We start from the raw sequence: 15,834 nt of genomic DNA, 5'->3' as shown, positions 1-15,834 counted from the left end.
ACTAAAACTGAAGCGCTCAGTATTTGGTGCGGCTGTGCACAATAGCCAATCAGCTTGTTCAATTTTGAAAATTAGGCATAGTTTGCACCAGGGTGTTCCAGTTCCAGAAAAATAAGTGGAACATGCTGCGTTTTCTTGCACTGGACTGTACTGAAATGCATTAAAAAACATACAGGAATGCATCAAAAACATGCCTAGTACAGTGGAAAAAAATGGAAAAAAAAGGCATCTGTATGCATCCAGAAACACAACAAAGAAGTACCGGGAAGTACCAAAAATGCATTAAAAATGTGCATCCGGAACAGATCTGAAGTGCGTTTTTGTGGTATGAACCGGTTCGGTTCACACTAGTGCGGCCACAGCAGCCCATGCATTTGAATAGGCTGCTGTGCCCCCGTTTCACACAAACAAACAGTGCATGCACCTTTTCTGAAACGCATCTGCATGGAAACCTCATGGTCTGTTTGATCATGTGGTTTCCGTGCAGTTCCCGCACCCACGATCATGCTGCGGGATCAGATGCGTGGGGGTGCCATTCAGAATTTTTGCAAGAGAAACTCCACCAGGGGCGGACTGACAACTCATGGGGCCCCCGGGCAATAGGGGATCATGGGGCCCCTGTGTCTCTGCCCAAACTCAAAAAAGCCTATGAAAAAGGTACCAGGGGCATCTCATGGGGCCCCCTACTGACCCAGGGCTCTCGACAGTGCCCGAGTTTCCAAATGGTCAGTCCGCCCCTGAACGCCACATGGCTGCGGGTAGTTGCAGGTGTGGGAATCGCATTGATTCCTGCACCCACAATCAGGGTTAAGTCCGGGTTCACATATATGCGGTTCGGTATATATCGCATGTGATTTGCACAGGAACCACACCGCATTCCTGTGCAAATCATATGCAATTTGTGTGCGGTGTGATTAGCTATGGCTCCAATGACACTGCACCCACGCCAAAAAGGTGCAGGACCCTTTTTTTGGTCCACACTAGAATCGGATCACATGGGTATTCACACCTATGTGATCCGATTCTTCACATCGCACCGCGTTTTACGGACCAATTTTGGGGTGTTGTTAACTTAACATACACACCCGCAGCAGTTCGCATGAACGGGGTGTGATTCTGATGCGGTGCGGAATTTGCAAAGAATACGCTGGAAATTACACACCACATCAGAGTGAACCCAGCCTAAAGCTATACCGAGCTGCACCAGATTTTTCACTTTCCAGTTTTAGTAAATCACTCCCATAGACACCAATGTACAGTGGAGTGTAGCACCCCATAATAGCCAGTGCAAAATCTGGTGCAGCTCTGCACAGATACCAATCAGCTTCCAGGTTTTATTGTCAAAGCTTAATTGAACAAACTGAAGTTAGAAGCTGATTGGCTGCCATGTACAGCTGCACCAGATTCTGAGTGCTCCAGTTTTAGTAAATCTCCACCTCCACAAGTATTTTTTTATTGCTCATCACAATGGTCAATTGTTATATATTCTCAGCAATCATCAGTCCCAATATAGTCATGGTATTTTTTTTTATTAATGTAGTTATACACTCAGATGGCACCAACTTGCATTGGAGTGTAACATCCGGTTACAGCCAATCAGAAAGCAGCTGTCACTAGTCTGCCCTTGTCACTGGTCACACCACTGCGATTTAAAATTGCACGATTTGTGTGCAATTTCATCGTGATTTCAGGTGCAGTTTCTGAAAACTTTATTGCTACTTTGAAGATTTTTAATGATTTTTTGCAATTTGTAGTGCAATTTCCATTATATTCTATGTATTTGAAATTGCAGCAAAACTGCAGAAAAAGTAATAGAATTCACACGATTTCAAAGTCAGGGGACATGCCTATTTCAGGTGCGATTTCCAAGACATCTGACACCCCGGTCACATCAAAGCCGACTTTGAAATCGTGCGACTCACATGAAGTCGCACAATTTCAAAGTCGGATGAGATGTCGATTTCAGGTGTGATTTGCAATACATCTAACACAGATGTCTATGCAAATCGCACCAAAAGTAGCGCATGTACTACTTTAGAAATCGGAGCAACTCTCACCAAGTTGGAACCGCACCGATTTGACTGCTCTAATTGCGGACAATAGGGTGTGACTTGGCACACAATTTGCAAGTCGCATGGCATGCAGATCACGTGCCGAGTCGCACCCGATGTGACAGGGGTGTGACACAGACGTCTATGCAAATCGCAATAAAAGTAGTGCATTTACTACTTTTGAAATCAGTGCGGCTCCAACCAAATCAGAACCGCACCAATATGACCGCTTTAATTGCGGACAATAGAGTGCGACTTGGCATGCGATTTTCAAGTCGCAATGGCATGCAAGTCATATGCCAAATCACACCCAGCGCGATCGGGGCCTGATGGAAATCACATTGTAAATTGCAATAAATCATTGAAAACCTTCACAAGTAGCAATAAGCCCTGGTTCACACTGGATGCGACTTGGCATGCGATTTGCATTCCCTGCAACTTGTATGCCAAGTCGCAGCCTATTGTCCATAATTGGAGCGGTCATATCGGTACGTTTCCGACTTGGTCGGAGCCACACCGATTTTTAAAGTAGTACATGCACTACTTTTGGTGCGATTTGCATAGACATCTGTATCACACCCTGTTCACATCGGTACGATTTGGCATGCAATTTGCATGCCCTGCAACTTGCATGCCAAGTCGCACCCTATTGTCCTCAATTGGAAAGATCATATAGGTGCGGTCCCGACTTGGGCGGAGCTGCACCAATTTCAAAAGGAGTGCATGCACTAATTTTGGTGTGATTTCCATAGACATCTGTATCAGATGTCTTGCAAATCGCACCTGAAATTGGCAGGACCCCAACTTTGAAATCATGCGACTTCACTGTTACACCCCAGTCACATCAAACCCGACTTTGAAATTGCGTGACTTATAGTAGAAGAGTACTACACAGGGGCGGACTGACCACTCGAACACTTGGGCACTGCCCAAGGGCTCCGGGTCAGTAGGGGGCCCCATAAAATGCCCCTTGGTACCTTTTTACAGGCTTTTTTGGGTGTGCTTTGAGTGTGGGCAAGGACACAGGGGGCCCCATGACTTGTCAGTCCGCCACTGGTACTACATGGACCACTTTTGAAATCGGTGCGGTTCCGACCATGTTAGAACTGCACCAATATGACTGCTGTAATTGCAGACAATAGGGTACCACTTGGCATGCGATTTGTAAATCGGATGGCATGCAAATTGCATTCCAATTCACATCCAGTGTGACCGGGGTGTTAGGCTTAGTTCACACTGGATGCGATTTAAAATCACATGTTTTGTTTGCTGTGTTTTCTGAAGAATTCCCAACTATTTCTTGAGTTTTCCATTGCGTTTTGTAGTGCAATTTCTACTGTAATCTATGTGAAATTGCAACATACTGCAGAACAGTAATACAAGAACTACTTTTGAAATCACGCTGCAGCAAATCGCGTATGTTAAGACACTCACATTCACATTCATTAAGTACAATGAAAATTCCAAAAACGCGGCAGTGTGAACCAAGGTTCAAAGTTGGGCTTCATGTGAACAGGGGCACCTGAAATCGGCGGGTCCCCTGACATTGAAATCGTGCGACTTCACTGTAAGTTGCACGATTTCAAGGTCGGGCTTGATGTGAACAGAGGGAAGTCTTCAGAAATTGCACCTGAAATCGTACTGAAATTGCACACAAATCGCGCGATTTTAAATTGCAGCGGTGTGAACGGTGACTAGTGATGACCAATAAAAGCCTTGTTTGATATATTTATAATGTGATATACTGTATATATACACTATATATGTGTGAGTGTATTGTATATATATGTGTGTGCAGGGGCGGACTGACCATTTGGAAACTCAGGCACCGCCCGAGGGCCCGGGGTCAGTAGAGGGCCCCATGAGATGCCCCTGGTACTTTTTTCATAGGCTTTTTTGAGTTTGGGCAAGGACACAGGGGCCCCATGATCCCCTATTGCTCGGGGGCCCCATGAGTTGTCAGTCCTCCCCTGTGTGTGTATGTATTTTATAAATATATATGTGTGTGTGTGTGTGTATATATATATATTTATGTATATGTTTTGTATCTGTGTGTATTATATATATATATATATATATATATATATATATATATATATATATATATATATATATAACTATAATACACACACAGTTACAAAGCATATACATTAATATATATATATACACACACACACATATGTACATAAATACACACATATATATATATATATATTTTTTTTTTTTTTTTTTTTTACGTAGGTTTATGTTTTGTATCTGTGTGTATATATATATATATATATATATATATCTGTGTGTATGCGTTATATATACCTTATGTGTGTATGTATTATATATACTATATATATATGTTTTGTATGTGTGTGTGGATTATATATACTGTGTATATGTGTGTATGTATTATATATACTATATATATGTTTTGTATGTGTGTGAGTATTATATATACTGTATATCTGTGTGTATTATATATACTATATATATGTTTTGTATGTGTGTGTTGATTATATATACTGTATATCTGTGTGTATTATATATACTATATATATATGTTTTGTATGTGTGTGTGGATTATATATACTGTATATATGTGTGTATGTATTATATATACTATATATGTTCTGTTTGTGTGTGTATTATATATACTATATATATGTTTTGTATGTGTGTGTGTGTATTATATATACTCTATATATGTGTGTATGTATTATATATACTATATATATGTTTTGTATGTGTGTGTGGATTATATATACTGTATATATGGGTATATGTATTATAAATACTATATATATATTTTGTATGTGTGTGTGCCTAGTCCATGCGGCTGGTCGGTGTGTTGGATGGCGCTGATGGTGTGTGTGTCTGATGTGACTTGTCCCCTTTATCTCTTTGTCTCACCCTGTTTCTCCCCAGATCCCCCCCCCCACCCCCTCCATCCCTTTGTCTTCCAGCTCCTCTCCCTCTCTCTCCTCTCTCAAGTGTTTTCAATTTTATTCTGAGTGGAATTAACTACCCCTGATGTCAAATTGCCGCCGAAATCGATAATAATATCTTTACAAAAGAGGATATTCTTCTCTCTCCGAACGGCTTCTGAAAAATGGAAAATTTAGTCGAAATTGATTCATTACTTGACACTTTATAGGCCGGCCTGGGTATTGATCGCGTCTTGTCATGTCCCATCTCCCCTAATCGAAGTTGAAGTCCAATGTCGATGCTGGTATTTTTCATAATTCCAGGAGTGCAGACAGACACAAAAACAGACACATTCCCCCCCCCCCCTTCCCCATTCCCAGGGCCCCCAACTGCCAATGCAGCTCCCTCAGCACCCCCACCCCCTCCTCTGCCAAGCTGAACCCCCCAAAAAAAGAAGGGGGAACAGACTCCCCCAATGCACCTCTGTGGGTCCTGATGGTTGGCATTCATATCAGGAAGGGAGACGGAGGCACAAGTCATACGGTGCACTAATCAGAACTCCAAATTTTGCCATAAGGCACCCCCAAAATGCCAGAGCACCCCACTTTATACCTAGATGTAACTAACCCTGCAGTCGGCGGACATTGCTCTCATAAAATTTGAGGCGTTAAGTTGGGGGCTCAGGATCTAATGTAGTCACCCAGAAACCCCAAAATGAACCATGCGCTCCAAAATGTGAGCGCACCCCTTTTTCATACTGCTATGGGTTGTTCATATACCTGCCAGGAGTAGACATTGCTCTCATATGCCGCCAGGTGTTGGGACAGAGGTTCGGGTCTAATGCACGCATTCCGAACTCCAAATTGAGCGAGAAGGCACCTCAAAATATCAGTGCACCCCTTTTTCATACTGCTATGGGTTGTTCATATATCTGCCAGGAGTAGACATTGCTCTCATATGCCGCCAAGGTGTTGGGACAGAGGTTCGGGTCTAAAGAATTCATTCCGAACCCCAAATTGGGCGAGAAGGCACCCAAAAATATCAACGCGCCCCTTTTTCACACTGCTGTGGGTTGTCCACATACCTGTCTGGAGTAGACATAGGACTGCAGGTATTGGGACAGAGGCTCCGGATCTAATGCACTTATTCCGAACTTCAAACCGAACGACAAGGCACCCCAAAATGAGTGTATCACTTTTTTCATACTGCTGTGGGTTGTTCACATACCTGCCAGGAGTAGACATTGCTCTCATATGACTTCAGTTGTTGGGACAGAGGTTCGGATCTGAGGAACGCATTCCGAACCCCAAATTGATTGATAAGGCACCCCAAAATATCAGAGCGCCCCCACTGCTCTCATATGACGTGAGATTTTGGAACAGGGATTTAGGATCCTGTATATTCACCCAGAGCCTGAAAGTGAGCGAAGTGTGCACCCCTTTTTCATACTGCTATGGGTTGTTCATACACCTGAGTAGATATTGCTCTCATATGACGTCAGGTGTTGGGACAGAGGTTTGGGTCTACTGAACACATTCCGAACCCCAAACTGGGCAAGAAAGCACCCCAAAATATCAGTGCATCCCTTTTTCATACTACTGTGGGTTGTTCAAATACGTGCCAGGAGTGGACTTTTCTCTCATTTAACTTCAGGTGTTGGGAAAGAGGCTCCGGGTCTAATGCACGCATTCCGAACCCCCAATTGAACGAGAAGGCACCCCAAAATATCAGTGCGCCCCTTTTTTCATACTACTATGGGTTGGTCATATACCTGCCAGAAGTGGACTTTGCTCTCATAAGACTTCAGGTGTTGTTACAGAGGCTCCGGGTCTAATGCACGCATTCCGATCCCCAAATTGGCCGAGCAGACACCCCAAAATATCAGTGCACCCCTCTTTCATACTGCTGTTCACATACCTGCTAGGAGAAGACATTGCTCTCATTTAACTTCAAGTGTCGGGACAGAGGTCCCGGGTCTAATGCACGCATTCTGAACCCCACATTCGGCGAGAAGATACCCCAAAATATCAGTGCACCCCTTTTTCATACTGCTGTGGGTTGTCCATATACTTGCTAGGAGCAGACATGGCTCTCATGTGACTTCAGGTGCTGGGGCAGAGGTTCGGGTCTAAGGAACGCATTCCGAACCCCAAAGTGGGCGAGAATGCACCCCAAAATATCAGGGCACCCCTTTTTTTAAATTGACTGGCCAGCGGGTGCACGCTCCTCTCTTATGACTTGAGATTTCGGAACCTGGATTTAGGATCCTATGTATTCACCCAAAGCATCAAAGTGAGCGAAGAGGCACCGTATCTAATGCATGCATTCCGAACCCCAAATTGAGCGAATATTTACTCCAAATAATGAGTGCACCCCTTTTTTCATACTGCTGTAGATTGTTCACATACATGCCAGGAGTAGGCATTTCTCTCATATAACTTCCCGTGTTTGGCAGAGGCTCAAGGTCTACAGAACGCATTCCGAACCCAAAACTGAGCCATAAGGCACCCCAAAATAGCAGTGCACCCGTTTTTGACCTGCAAGTGGGTGCACGCTGCTGTTATATGACTTGAGATTTTGGAAAAGGGATTTAGGATCCTATGTATTCACCCAAAGAACCAAAGTGAGCGAAGAGGCACCCCAAAAATGTCAGTGCACCCCATTTTTCTTACTGCTGTGAGTTGCAAACATACCTAGCAGAGGTAGACATTGTATCAGTATAGCATCACGTGCTGGGACAGATGTTGGTGGTCTGATACACGCATGAAGGAGTCCAAAGGCACCCCAAAATGTCAATGCTCCCCTTTTCCTTCCTGCTGTGAGCTGCTCCCATACTTGTCAGTGGAAAGACATTGACTTCATATAACTTCGGATGTTGGGACAGGAGCTCAGGTCTAATGATATCACACAGGAGCCCAAACTGAGCAATAGGGTACCCCAAAATGTCAATGCTCCCCTGTTCTTTCCTGCTGTGAGTTGCTCCCATACTTGTCAGTGGAAAGTCATTGACTTTATATAACTTCGGATGTTGGGACAGGAGCTCAGGTCTAATGATATCACACAGGAGCCCAAACTGAGCAATAGGGTACCCCAAAATGTCAATGCTCCCCTGTTCTTTCCTGCTGTGAGCTGCTCTCATACTTGTCAGTGGAAAGACATTGACTTCATATAACTTCGGATGTTGGGACAGGAGCTCAGGTTCTAATACTATCACCCAGGAGCCCAAACAGAGCGATAGGGCACCCCAAAATGTCAATGCTCCCCTGTTCTTCACGGTGACAAATATCATTCCTGCCAGTGAGTGAACAATATTGTCTTTTAATTTTGTTTTTGGGGCCTGGGAACAAGGTTTGATTTACTCAGAACCCCAAGGTGAGCCATTTCACCCCAAAATGTGTATCGCTTATAATTGATGGCATCTGATTCCATCAGTGTAATGCATATTAAAAATCAAGGCAGACATCACCGAACTGATTCATAGCAGACAATAGGGAGCATGGTACTAACCTTGGTGGGATCAGGAACCCCAGAAATGCACTAAAATTTCGAGTCACTCCAACAATTCAAAGTCAGCATTGATGTCCCTGAAATACAGAGGAAGTCTGCACACTGGTCACTGACCCCAAACCTGAACTCCCCCCCCTCCAAAAAATATAAAAATGTAAAAGCACCCCAATATTGACTTTAAACATGACATATGTTTCTAAAGCGACAAAATAGAGACAACTGTTTACTCCACATACAGCCAAAATAGGACCGTAAATTGAGTGATAAGGCGCCCCAATAATATCAGTGTACCCTGAATTCATATTTAGGGTTAAATGGAAAATCAATCTAGACATTTACATATGGCTCAGATCGAAATGCGCGGATCCTGAGACCCCTGTTATCAGACCCCCCAAAAATACCAACAGCTCCTCCTTCATAGTTAAAGAATAATCCCGACACCTCTGGAGGTAGGTGTAATAGGTACATGAGTCCAGATCACGATCCAGTGAGGATTTCTAAAACCACATATTGTGCAGAGATACCTACACACCGACAATAATTCTAGATGTGAAGAGAGAACCCCAGAATAGTCCCACTCAACTAATCCTGAATCCCAGAATAGTCCCACTCAACTAATCCTGAATCCCAGAATAGTCCCACTCAACTAATCCTGAACCTCAGAATAGTCCCATTCTACTAACCCTGAACCCCAGAATAGTCCCATTCTACTAACCCTGAACCCCAGAATAGTCCCTCCCACTCAACTATTCCTGAACCCCAGAATAGTCCAACTCAACTAATCCTGAATCCCAGAATAGTCCCATTCTACTAACCCTGAACCCCAGATTCTGAGAAATAGTAAATGTCAGCACTGATGTGCCAGCTCTCCTATCACACCAAATACAAAGCCAAAAAATCGAGGTCACCCTGAAATAAGTAGGTACCCCAATATTTCATTGCAATCGTCATTCATCTCTAATTAGAGATGGACCTCGGGTGACAGGTGACGCTGGCAGGATCCCAAACCATGTCCTCCAGATATCAATCCTGTTCCATTGTTTATGAACTTTTGGGTTTACTTATATACTGTATAGCAGTCAGATCAGATCCTAGATTACAATCCTGTTCCAGAACCCCAAATTTTGTCATCAGGAACCCCGAAATGTCATGGATTTACTATTTTCAGCCCGGGTTCACACTGATGCGGTGCGGCACATCGCATGTGATTCGCACAGGAGCTGCACCCCATTCCTGTGCAAATCACATGACTTCTGTGCGGTGTAGTTTGAGCCATATATCTTGTATGGCTCAAATCGCACCACATCTGCACCAAAAAAGGCACAGAACCCTTTTTTCGCTCCACACTAGAATCAGATCTCATGGGTACAGGGGCATCCCTAGGGTTGGTGTCACCCAGTGCTGTAACACTTGGTGACACCCCCTCCGACGATCCCCGCAGGATGGATCGGATCTGCGGATTGAGCATAATGGATCGGAGTCCGGTCCATTATCCTCCCATTGGGGATCCGATCCATCCTGCGGGGATCATCAGCTTGCAACCTATACGGGGTTAACTGACCTCTCCACGAGCTCCACGAAAAGGTAAGTTTTAAAGCAAGCCGACGATCCCCGCAGGATGGATCGGATCTGCGAATTGGGGAGCATAATGGATCGGACTCTGATCCATTATGCTCAATCCATCCTCAGATCTGATCCAACCTACGGGGATCATCGGCTTGCTTTAAAACTTACCTCTTCATGGAGCGGGTCTGGTGTCACTCCCTGTGATAGGTGTCACCCGGCGTGGCGCGCACCCCCCGCACCTGCCTAGGGTCGCCCCTGCATGGGTATTCACATCCACACGATCTGATTCTCCACATCACACCGTGTTCTGCTAACTGATTTTGGGGTGTTGTTAATTTAACATACACACCCATAGCAGTTCGCATGAATGGGGTGCGATTCTGATGTGGTGAGGAATTCGCACAGAAAACGCTGCGCATTGCGCACCGCATCAGTGTGAACCCAGGCAAGGTTGAAAATGATTCTTAATCAAGCCCAGGTGGTGATACATTAAAACAGGCGTCCAACATGTATGCTGTTACATGAGAACCATCAGATAACCAACAACTATCAGGCAGCAAACATTTATCCCCTCCAGCTGTCAAAGCTCCTTCTGTTTGCCCAGCTATCAGAGTGATATAGATATTTGATATTTGCTATTTAACATATTCTACATATACTGAAAGATTTCTGGGAGTAAAATTACAATTTCAGTTACTTTTGTGAACCATTAAATTGGAATGCATGTATAATAACAGTCAAAAAATGATAATGCATGTCTGTCTATGAATGGAGATAAGTGAAAGTGGCTCCCTAGACAACTGCCTGTTGCAGGTTGATTGCTGGCTGTGTAGATGACACAAATCTACTTCTGTCACTAACAGGGGCGGACTGACAACTCATGGGGCCCCCAGGCAATAGGGGATCATGGAGCCCCTGTGTCCTTGCCCAAACTCAAAAAAGCCTATGAAAAGGGTACCAGGGGCACCTCATGGGGCCCCCTACTGCCCCCGGGCCCTCGGGCAGTGCCCGAGTTTCCAAATGGTCAGTCCGCCCCTGGTCACTAATCTGTATCTAAAGCTCCAAATGTGTCGTTTTGGATGGAGTGATGAGGGTTTGGAACCCCTGTTCGATTTTTATTACTGCCTTTGTCCATACTGGGGGAGACATTTCCATTTGTCCTGGCAACCAGGACCGAAAGTAATTGGCCATACACATAGACCTCATTCAGAGGGGTGCAACCCTTGCCTTCCCTCTGAAAAGTGATCCATGGTGGATCACTTTCCAGAAGGCAGCTGACAGGTGATACATTTTGCCTCCTCACTGCCTGTTTAAAGTCTGAAAGGTCCAAACCACCATGCCGCAACCATATGCATTGCAAGAACAAGCGGTTGCAGCACAGCCTCTTCACTTGAATGAGTCCCGTTCAACGTTGGTAGAGCGCTCCGAACCCAACAAAGAGTGTAATTTTTGCCACAACCGCAAAGCATTGTGGCAGTGATGCATGTACAGCATGTTGGCTGCATGTTCTTCTTTAGGTGTTTGGTCCAAAGGGGGTTAAAACCATGCCCTTACTGTCTATTTTTAGTGATGGGCTGAACACCCCCTGTTCATTTCGTGGTCGGACATTCGAACATAACGAAAGTTCAACCGCAAACTTTGAACAGAGGGGACAATTCACTAAGTGGTATCTTACTGCATCTGAGAATGCAGTACAAAACCGCACAGCTACAAAAACATTCTTTATTGTGTAAAAATGTAAAAAGAATTTCTGGCAATGCCCAGCAATTAAACATATTTTTGAAAAAACATGTAGGGTCCCCCCTTCCATTAATACCAAGCCCTTTAGGTGTGGTATGGATTTTGAGGGGAACCTCCCACGCCACCATTGTAGAAAAAATGGCATGGGGGTCCCCCACAAAATTCATACCAAACCCTTATCCGAACATGCAGCCCAGCAGGTCAGGAAAAAGGGGGGATGAACGAGCACCCCCCCAGAACCATACCAGGCAACATGCCTTCAACATTGGGGGGGTGCTTTTGAGCAGGGGAGGCTCCCCCCCACAGCAACATGTTGATGGGGACAAGAGGCTCTTCTCTCCAAAACCGTGGCCAGTGGTTGTGGGGGTCTGCAGGCCGGAGGCTTATCGGAATCTGGAAGCCCCCTTTACCAAGGGGGCCCCCAGATCCTGCCCCCCCATGTGAATGAGTATGGGGTACATTGTACCACTACCCATTCACCAGAAAAAAAAAGTGAAGTGGAAAAAATGACAAGAGACAGTCTTTGAAAAGTCCTTTCTTAAAAAAAAAATAAAAAAATGTCCTCTGAAGTAGATCCAACGTCAATCACGATGCCCGCTGACCTGAAAAAAGAAAGAAAAAAAAACGCTCTGCTCTCAATGCTGGCGTCTTAAATAGTGTGATGATGTCACATGAGGGTGGGGGTCACCCCACCCCCTTTTGATGTCATCATGCACTGTGATTGGCCAAAGCATTGCAACTGACCTGAGGCCAGGTATATTGCTCTGGGCAATCACAATGCACTGTCATGACACAGTGTATGGTGGGACGTGGAGATCTGTTTCGCCGAACACATGAATGGCGGATGTTTGAGTCTAACTAACATTTCACTTGAACATACAACCTATAAGTACCTATTTTCACTACCCCCTGGCAGCCCATGTGAACAAGGCCTGCGTGCTGAAGAAAACAAATCTAAGGCCTGGTTCACACCTATGCATTTTTCAGTGCACTTTCAGTCCATTTAACATGTGTTCCTATGGGTCATGTTCACATTTCTGCGCTTTCCAGAGGTGCGTTTTTTTGGAAGAGGTCAAAGACTTTTTCCCGCAGCAGGTTGTATTTTTGATGCGTTTCTGCTGTGTTTTTGCTGGTTTCTCCTGTTAGACAACAGACATCTCCCAAAAACACAAAACGCACCAGTAAAATGCATTAATCGCAATCCTGCATAGGTGTGAGCCAGGCTTAAGCGATGTCCCCATCCATGTTATATAGCGTAGATGGACAAATCCTCTGCTGTGGTTGCTGTATTTTCTGATTGGATGCAGCCGCTGTTTGACCCACAATTTTCCCTTAGTGGAGGAGTGTCAGCCAGGATGTGGCTGAAAAGACCCCCCCCCCCTTGGCTGGTTGCTCATGAACCCGACCAATGTATGGCCATTTAGGGAAAATCCTAAATTTTGAGTTGTCACCACTCCAGGTCAAAAAGGACATCTTCCAGTCGGGACACCTATTCTGGTGAAGGTTAGGTTCACATCTATAGGCCTCTGCGAGCCATTTTTACGTGGGCATGGCAGCCCATTCTTTTGAATAGTCTGCTGTAACCTGCGTTTCCTACAAGGAAAAGGTCCCTGCACCTTATTAAAACGCAACTCCATGGAGATTTTGCACCATGTGTTTCTTAGTGCATGGGGGTGCCATTAACAATTAATGGCACCCCCAAGCATTTTCTATGCAGCTGCCAAAATGCATGCAATTACACGCTTTCCAACACCTTGAACAGATGTGAACCTAACCTTGGAGGGGACTTTCTTCATTTGGAGAGATTCCCTCTCATCTCCTGTTGTTTCTATATTTTATTAATTTTAATAATTACAGGTACTTACACAGCACCATCAATTTACGCAGAGATTTTCACATGTATTGCACATTCACATCAGTCCCTAACCCCGGGTTCACACTGATGCGATGAAGAATTCGCACTGGTGTCTGCGCGATATCCACACCGCATCATAATCACACCCCGTTCAAACGAATGACACCCAGAAATCAGCTCACAAAACGCGGTGCGATGTGCAGAATCGGATCGCATGGGTGTGAACATCCATGCGATCCGATTCTGGTGCGAACTAAAAAAGGGTCCTGCACTTTTCTGCTGTGGGTGCGGTGTGATCTGAGCCATACAAAATGCATGGCTCCAATTGCACCGCACAGAAATCGCATGTGATTTGCACAGACATGCAGTGCGGTTCCTCTGCGAATCACGTGATGTGCCGCACTGCATTAGTGTGAACTCAGGCTGAAAATAGTAAATCCATGATATTTCTTGGTGACAAAGTTTGGGGTTCTGGAACAAGATTATAATCTTGGACCGCAGCACAGAAGTGTGAACCAGGGCTTAAGGAGCGTACAATCTATAGTCTCTAACTCACATTCATACATACACATACTGGGGCCAATTAACCAACCAGCATGTCTTAAGAGTGTGGGAGGAAACCGGAGTACCCAGAGGAAACTCACACAGGCACAGGGAGAACATGCAAACTCCAGGCAGGTCGTGCTGTGGTTGGGAGGTGAACTGACAACCCCAGTGCTGCTAGGCAGAAGTGCTAACCAAGTGGTTAGCACTTTTGCCTAGCAGCACTGGGGTTGTCAGTAAGTAGCCACTGTGCTGCAGGAAGGGAAGAGAAATCTCCCCAATGTCAGACTCAATGTTTGCTCTACTTTAACAACCTATAAGGTCCCAAATGTACCCCAAATTCTACATTTTAAGCAACATTTTGGTCTAGCTTTTAAAAATCAGAAGCAATTGCCAATGGCATCTTGTTGCGACCAGCAATGTTTACGGCGCTCATTCATCACACCAATCGCATTCGCACATTAGCGACATCGTCATCCGGGCCAGCCCATTAATACATTGTACTCTTCTCTTGTTTAATCTTTGTTTCCTTCTGTAATTTTTCAATCATCTAATTGTTAGCGCAGCTCTCACATTATCCATGGAGTGACTACATAGAGATTTATACATCTGCTGCTAATAATATTCCAATCAGCAGCAGGACCTCAAATGGAGAGGTGGAGGAGCAATTAGAGGGGAAATTAATAGAGCAATCATCAGTCAATAAAATACAGTGTGTGAGTGAATGGGCTGTACAATGGATGTGTCCGGAGACCGAGCTCGGTGTGGAGAGAGGGGGGGGCGGGGGTCACCCTACCAGCTGGGACTCCCAGTCCCTCCAGTTATGGTCCCTAACATGACTTGACAGCTTCCAGCTGCTGATCAACTACAAGACCAAGTGTGCCTTGCCTACACAGCTGAGACTTGTAGTTCCCCACGCAAGGGCTTACACCCCGGTCGCACCGATCCGACTCTGAAATCGTGCGACTTCCAGTTGAGTCGGATGGTATGGTATTCTGATTTTGAGGTGCAACTTGCAAGACATCTGTGGCTTGCGAGACACAAATGTCTATGCGAGTCACACCTAAAGTAGTGCATGCCAGGGGCGGACTGACAACTCATGGGGCCCTCGGGCAATAGGGGATCATGGGGTCCCTGTGTCCTTGCCCAAACTCAAAAAAGCCTATGAAAAAGGTACCAGGGGCATCTAATGGGGCCCCCTACTGACCCTGGGCCCTCGGGCAGTGCCCGAGTTTCCAAATGGTCAGTACGCCCCTGGTGCATGCACTACTTTAAAAATCGGTGCAGCTCCCACCAAGTTGGAATCGCACAGATATGACCGCTGTAATTGCGGACAATAGGGTGCAATGTGCCATGTGATTTGCAAGTCGCATAGCATGGCAGATCGCATACCAAGTTGCACCCGATGTGACCGGGGTCTAAAAGTATACAATCACCCAGTCACTAAAATCTCATACACGCTTCAAAATATTAATGCGATTCTCAAAGATGTCAATATTTTGAAAACAGCAGCTTTAATGAAATTACACCTGGTGATCCTGCCATGAAGATCCTTGTCCCTTGACACTTCCTGTTATAGGGTGACAACGCTTTGCCAATGTCTCCCATCCTGCGTTGCCACTCTGCCAAATAAATGTCCAGTGGAGACTGCAAAGG

This window comes from Staurois parvus, unplaced genomic scaffold, assembly GCF_062004578.1.
Source record: "Staurois parvus isolate SC_StPar_1 unplaced genomic scaffold, SC_StPar_1.0 ptg000423l, whole genome shotgun sequence".
Taxonomy (NCBI): domain Eukaryota; kingdom Metazoa; phylum Chordata; class Amphibia; order Anura; family Ranidae; genus Staurois; species Staurois parvus.
Note: the sequence above shows the minus strand (reverse complement) of the source record.